The following is a 7,977-nucleotide window of genomic DNA, read 5'->3' as shown; positions in this document are numbered from 1 at the left end:
CCATAACCTGGTTGTAGGTCTCCATGGCTAGGACCTACGATGACAACAAACTAGCCCTTAGTCTAGGGAGACTCACAGTTAGGTTGTGCGTCTCCATCACTAGGGGAGGATGTGGATGTCTCGCCATGGAAACCCAAGGCCATAGCCTCCTCCACGGTTAAGTTGTGGTGACTTAATTTTTTTTTTTTTTTAATGTTTTTTTGTCACATACTTATGCCGGGTATAATAGTCGGTTTAAGTCAAAATTAGTCAAGTGGGAAATCTTCCATCTAATTTAACGAAAAATGCTAACAGATGAGCTAAAATGAAGGTGTTCCATACTTCCGGAGAATCAAATGTCACTTTTTAAAATTTGGGAAAATAGGTGTTTGCAAATCCAATATAAGTTCAACGGAAATAAGTATAGTTTTCCGAAAAGGAAATATAAACATGTTTATAGTGTCCACCACAAAGCAAGTAATATGTAATCTATAGTTTACACCCTCAAGTTATAACAAGGAAAATACCCAATTTTTCGAATCCTCTCACCAATATTTGAGCCAACCAATGTATTATTGTTCGCCAGCGTACTTTAATATAACCACGAATGCTTAATTATAAGAAAAATAAAATAAAAATCATGCATGCTTGAAAGTAAACAAAATAGTAGAATGAAGTTAGCAAAGAAAACAAATATGGGCCTTGTGCAATGATAAATTCTCCCTTGAAATGAGATATGGGAATCAAAACCAATCATTTCCTTGCAACTCTATCCAGAACGTACCGTTTCTTTGGTATAAACAAAGAAAAACACTAGTAGTTGTACAATTAAAATGATATATAGTAGATTTTGGTCTAAAGAATTATAGTAGATGCTGGGTTATTTTTGTAAACACTAGCTAGTAGGGTAATGATGTAGTTTTACAAACTTGGGTTAGGGGCAAATTTGTCATTTTGTAGGGTCTAGATGCACGTGCATGGCACATTCTATACTTTCCATGCAAATTAATTGGTGGATTTCACTGAAGGAGCAAATCAAAACAAAAATTTTAACTTAAGGGATGAGTTGCAACAATTTCAATTTCAGAGATGATTTAAATAGATTAATAATTTAGGGTAAATTATAAATCATTTTTTAATTTGTTTTTTCTTGTAGAAGTTCTTACCTCATGCTTTGCCAATACGTCAAGTGCATCCTCATGCAACATAATCTACTACGCTTTCCAGGTATTTTGGGGCATTCTTCACGAACAATTTCTCTTCTCATGTCTCGAAGCAAATCATGCATTACGAGCTTGTTTCCCTCACCAGCTGAAAGAAGACACCGCTGAATGAGGACACTAATTCCAATCTCTGGAAAAAATTCACAGGCATCCAATATTTGTATAACATAGTTTTTTTCTTTTCTGATATAGAAACAAGATATATCAAGAAATATATCCTTATGAGTACTATCACTTAGTGCATCAAAGCTTATTCTAAGTTTTGTTTCAATTTGATCATGAGGGATCCTTTTTAATTTCTCCAATGCACTTTTCCATTCTTGCACGCTTCTAGAAAATGGAAAAGAACCCAAAACTTCAAGAGCTAGTGGCAATCCTTCAGAATAAGCAACGACACTTCTTGACAACTTCATAAAATCTTTGGTGGGATAACTATTCCTAAAGGCATGCCAACTAAAGAGCTCCAGAGATTCATATTCACTCATTTTTTTGGCTACATATACTTCATCCACTTCAAGCACCTTTAGCAATTGCTCAACTCTAGTTATGATAATTCTACTTCCCGGGCCGAACTAGTCATGACTTCCAACCATAATTTTTAGTTGCTCCAATTGGTCTACATCATCAAGTATAACAAGTACTCTTCTACCACAAAGTCTTTCTTGTATCATAATCATTCCTCTATCAATATTATTCACCTTTATCTTGCCTTTCTTCAAGATACCAGGAAGAAGTTGCTCTTGTAATCGAACCTGACCATCAGGTTGCTTAGAAGTTTCTCTAATATTTGCAAGAAAACTTTTACCTTCACAACTATGAAAAAATTGGTTATATATGGCTTTAGAAATGGTTGTTTTTCCCATTACGCCCATTCCCCAAATTCCTACCACGTGAACATCATCGTCTCCAACCCTTAACAATGAAGTGATGGCTTGCAAGCGTGAATCTATTCCAACTTGATAGGGTGTGACATATAAGTAGGTGCTATTGACTTCCCTTCAAACCACTTTAACAATTTTTCTAATAGACTTGGCTTCATGCCTGCAAATTATTTTGGAAATTAGGTAGAGTTAGAAAAAATACAAGTAACCATTTGAAAATAGTAAATATTTCACGATGGCAGATAAAAACTCAGCATCTTTTGGCCATTATCCCTAACACACTAGTACTTATATTCATACTTGGGCCAAATTTGAAGAAATTAAACTTTAGATGACATAAAAGTATGTTGCATACGCAAATCTATGTAAATATTTGTCAGTATCAACATACTTAGTTGCTAATATTTCCCTTATCAAATCCCTCAACCTCCATTTTAATAGGTGAAGTCCAACACGTGATTTGAAAAAATTAAAACTTTAGATGACATAAAAGTATGTTGCATACACAAATCTATGTAAATATTTGTGAGTATCAACTTACTTAGTTCCTAAAATTTCCCTTATCAAGTCCCTTAACTTCCCTTTTAATAGGTGAAGTCCAACACTTGAAATATTTGATTTAAATGAGGGTGAATCGAGAGAGTCAAGGAATCATTTCTAAAAAAGAAATGCTCCTCTGTCTATAAAGGATATAACAGTAACTTTCGGTGCACAAGAAAAATTGAATAGGTAACGTAGCTAGGGGTAGATTTTCTATTGAAGGATGATGGAGAAGACATTGAGCAGGTAGAAAGAAAGATTGTCTGCTCAGCTCCACGAACTCTCTAGAACTGCATGTCTCTGCCGCTTTAGATGAGAAGACAAAAACGCCTTAAAATAATTATTGTAGTTTTTGGTATTTGATGTGAAGAAAAATAATAGTCAATAGAAAATGTTTTTAATTTATCCGAAAAAAGTTTATCTAATTTCTATAAAATAGTTCCATTTTTTAAATCATAAATTATTTTTCGAATTTGAGCTTCTCATTCTCAAATCACTAGGACTCTACTCGAACATTGCCACGACCCGATTGAGACCTGGTTGTGACATCGTCGAAACCCAATCGAGCCACCACTGGGACTTGCCAGAAACCGATTTGAACTCTGTTTGGAATAACCAGGACTTGGTCAGGTTCTTGCTAGGACCCGATCGAGACACCGCTGTGACATCATCGAGCTCCTACCAGGACAAGTGTTTGTGTGTTTATAGCGAGTTCCAGCGAGGTCCCATCGGTGTCCCGGTGCACCACCACAAGAACTTCATCGAAACTCAAATAGCTTAATTTTTTTGAAATATATTTATGTTGTGAATAAAGATTCATTTTTATAGGTTAATATGATTGAAAAGAAATATTAAAAAAAAAAATCTTATTTTCCTTAAGGCATCCCAAGCATACAAGAAAACACACTAGGTAGCTAGGAGAAAAAGAACAATAAAATCCTGATAATTGAGCACTAAGGGAAAAATAAATTCGAGTACACTACAAAAAACATACTAATTAGTAACGTGTCTACTGTTCATCACTTTTTGGCACGTTACCAATTACTAACGTGTCAATTTGTGACACGTTACTAACGTGTGAAATGCAACATGTTACTAATTAGTAACGTGTTAAACTGCCACGTTACCAATTGGTAACGTGTCATTTTAACACGTTACAAATTGGTAACGTGTGAAACTGACACGTTACTAATTTGTAACGTGTCATTTTAATACGTTACGAATTGGTAACGTGTGAAACTGACACGTTACTAATTTGTAGCGTGTCAGTTTCACACGTTACCGATTTGTAACGTGTGAAACTAACACGTTACTAATTTTTTGTCTAATTAATTAATTCCATTAATATTATTTATACTAATAATATCTCTTCGTAATTCCATAATATATACTAAAATGATTTATTTAGTTTTGGTAGCTATGAAGAGATCGATCCAATTGTTGCTCAAGTACAAATTATTCATGTTACTACACTATATATATAAAGCTTTCCATTTGATATATTTATCATATTGTAATGATAGTTAAACTGTTCAATGTTATTAAAAAATAACATTGTGATTTTTAGTAATAATATTCTAGACTATATATATATATATATACGGAATTGCTGGTGTTTTCCTAATCTTAAGTATATATATATTTTTTGAAAAAACCAATTAGTTTGTAAGAGCCATATATATATATATGGAGAAAATTTTATTTGAAAAAACATGTGATTCTCACGTGCTTTTAAAAAACTCCTTATTCAATTCTTCAACCACCCAAATTCTAGCTATGGTTCACATTATATTTATAACACTCAATTTTTAATATCTCTCGAATTAAAGATTGCATTAATATCTACTCAAACTACAAGAAAAGTTTGCAAGGTACCCTCTTTTGCACCTAAATGATAAAAATACCCTTATAAGAAATTTAGGAAAAAATACATAAAATCAGGAAAAACATTAAAAAACTGGTAACCCATTTCAGCGAGTAATGGATTACTATAAGTATATGACAATTTTATATATCCAGTTGGAAGAAGTTTTTTAGATACAATTTTTTTTAAAAAAAAAAAAAAAATCATTGTCCAAAAAGAGTTTTTCCGACACTATATATATATATATATTTTGACACAATATAGTTTTTCAGACACTATATACATATATTTTTTTTAAAATTCAAAATATTAAAATTGGTAAGTGGCACGTTACTAGTTAGTAACGTGCCAAACGTGGCATGTTACTAAAAGGCTTTGACTGTATATCACGATTTGGGGCTTCTTTTAATTTCCCCCAATTTCTCCTCTTCTTTTTCTTCCTCTTCTTCTTCCTGCACGCCAGTACTACCCCTCCCAAACAGCGATTTTTAACTCCGGCAGTTTGGTTTTCCTCCGGCGTTCCTCACTCTCCGGCGTTCTCTATTTCTGCTTCTAGCTCCTCCCACGTGCACGTACTCCCTCCTCTCTCCCTTGCTCGTTTTTCTCTCTTCTACTCCAGCCGGCATTGTCTCCCTCCCGGCGACCTCTGTCATTCCGGCGGCGTCGAACCCAGGTGACTCTCCGACACTCTCTCCCTCTCCAATATACTGCAGGTATATATATATCTGGAGCCATATGTTTAAATATGTTTCCTTTAGGTAGGAAATTGAACACAGGATCAACCAAATATTAGTTGCATCACTCAGAAAACCATATGTGTTCTTTGTAATGCCGAGGAGGAAGACCATGAACAGTACCTAGCTATAAGAAATATAAACCTAATTATATGGAATATTCTAATTAATTTGTATTGGCGTGTTGGTTTCTATGTTGCTTTCTTTTGCAAATTGTTTGTTGTATTATTTGAATTCTATTCTCTTATTCATACACAAAAAAGGGCTACCAAAATTATTTACAATCTGTAACAGGCATCAAAACACAGATTGTTCATCTGCATATATAGCAGAATCTTAGTTTTTGACTTGACCTCTTCCATCCCTTTCACCCTTCCCATCCATATATATAGCATTAATCTTGTATAAATTTGTCTTACACTCTAAATGTATATAAATAAATTTGTCTTATTAGAATTGCAAATTGCAAATTTTAGTAACCTTGGCCAAGGTTGTGTCTCTTGAATTTTGTTTCCTCCATTTTGTGTACACATGCTAGGTTCAGGAAACAGGACGAACAGTTGATAAGTTTGGAAAGTCCGTGAAAGATATAGGAGTTGATCCAATGCTTCCAGCACTGGAAACCCCTTCAGACTGGCCTCTGGAATTTGAGAGGCAGCAAAAAATGATTCATGAACTATGGAAAACTTGCCATCTGTCATTATTCCACAGAACCTACTTCTTCCTGCTCTTCAAAGGTGATCCAACGTGTTAGTTCTTGTGTTGGCTTAATTCAGTTTCAAAATGTAGGTGCTACTGTTCATGGGCTTAAACACTGATATAGAATTATCAGAATCCAATCTCCACCATTCATAATGTAGATTCATGTGCTATGAACGTCCCTGCAAAATTTCAGCTCAATCGGACCACAAACGCCCATCGATCGGAGCTATTGATCAAGACTGGACAGCATTTCCAGAATGCTGTTTCACCCATGTCCGGACATGCCTTCCCCGAGTCCGGACCTCATTTCCAGACACTCAAATTTTGCCCCGCAAAGCCGTGTCCGGACAGCCCATTAACAAACCCGGACACCCCGTAAGTTTTAGGCCCAAAAATGTGATTTTAAGTGGGTTAGGTCTAGGGTTTTGTCGGGGGTATATATACATCATTATAGAAGAGAGAAGCACGAATTTTCACCCCCAGAGAGTTCGTCAGAGGCTGTGCTAAGAGAGATCATATATGGTGAGCGTTAAATTGAATCTCTTAGAGTTTTAGTTATTCTTTTGATAAATCTACGGTTGAGAAGTCTATCGGAAGGGTCTGGTAAAGGAGAATCACGTTGAAGAAGATTGTGAGCAAGGAGACGAGTTGTAGGCTTGTCGATCTTACAGAGCCAACGTCTTGCAAAGGGTTGTAAGTGTTCCTAGTATTTGTAATCTCTGGATAATCTTTTGATAGTGATTTCCTGGGTTTGGCTGCCCCGGAGAGGTTTTACTTTTAGATCGGTTTCTAAAAGGTTTCCTCTTCGTAATCAAAATATATGTGTCTGCCTCTTTATTGTTTTATATATTTTTGGTGATTGAATTGTTTATTGCTTCATAATATTAATTCCGCATAAATTGTAATAAACAAGTTTTTGGAGTTGGCATAGCGTTTTTCACAACGGATTTCATTTACTTGGGGGTGGAGCTAAGGAGACTGTCTTTCCTCAAGGAAACATTTTCTAATGGAAGTAAGACCGTGGAAGATGGTCGGACTCTCACACTGGCTTCAAGGTTGTCTCTCTTCTCTCTCTCTGCCTCTCTCTCCCCTGTATGCAGAATCATCTTTCGAGAAGTTGCATCCTAATAATGTATCCAAACTAGAATATAAAATTCAGTATAGAACTGACCAAGAGAGTTTTTTGCTTGCCATGTCTTTGAAAAAAACCCAATGAATCTAAATCTGAAAGTTTGGGATCAGAAAATTTTCAATGGGTACCTATTTAACTTTCTTAATTAAATGTTATTGAAGTTCCCAATTTTTCTTAGAACTTTCCTCCCACCAATCAATTGCCAAGTAGAAATGAAAATTCATGTATTGTTTGGTGAATGAAACTAACATGGTTATGTGGCGAGACAGCATGAAGGCTCTTGGTCGTGAGAGAGAGATGCTGAGCAAGCTGATGCAGAGAAGGTTTCCAGAAGTAGAGAGAAAGAGACTTTTCCAGAGGTGGGGTATTGCATTGGACTCAAAGCGGCGGAGGCTACAGTTGGCCAACCAACTATAGAGCAACACCAACAATATGAATCACATCATAGAGAGTGCAGCCATTGTTGCAAAGCTTATCAGGTTTGTAGAGCAGGGGCGGGCATTCAAAGAGATGTTTGGGCTTAGCTTCAAACCTACGCTCTTCAAAGTGGTGATCCTTTAGCTAGAAAAACAGCAGGGCATCCCTTGTGTAAGCTTTTCCCAAATACATGTTCAATTGTAGAGGTGATTTGTTGAATTCGACTGCCCATTTAGCATTCTTTTTCACGATTCGGATTGAGGCAGATTGTCTTTGATTGTACTAGCAACTCTTCAAATCTCACTTAATCTTGCTTAGGTTAGAAAGCTACATTTGGTTTTGGTAATCTGGCTTTCTGGTTTTGTTGTTTCTTTCACGAATATAACAATATATGCTTGTCAATTTGTGGTTCTGGTATATATTAATATTTAGTAACGTCAAAACTGACACGTTACTATTTAGTAACGTCTCAGTTTTGACACGTTACTAAGCCTTTCGTAACGTG

At 35.6% G+C, this 7,977-nt stretch overlaps 1 long non-coding RNA gene across 1 annotated transcript; it reads left to right on the top strand.

Moving 5' to 3' along the window:
• The first annotated feature begins 4,925 nt into the window (after nt 1-4,925).
• On the top strand, nt 4,926-7,627 carry LOC132183214 (uncharacterized). Its single transcript, XR_009440376.1, has 4 exons — nt 4,926-5,160; nt 5,760-5,958; nt 6,082-6,978; nt 7,325-7,627. It is a non-coding gene; the product is annotated as an uncharacterized LOC132183214 (long non-coding RNA).
• The last annotated feature ends 350 nt before the right edge of the window (nt 7,628-7,977 follow it).

The sequence above is a fragment of the Corylus avellana genome, chromosome ca5, assembly GCF_901000735.1.
Source record: "Corylus avellana chromosome ca5, CavTom2PMs-1.0".
NCBI classification, from domain to species: domain Eukaryota; kingdom Viridiplantae; phylum Streptophyta; class Magnoliopsida; order Fagales; family Betulaceae; genus Corylus; species Corylus avellana.
This window is presented reverse-complemented; position numbering and strand designations above follow the sequence as displayed.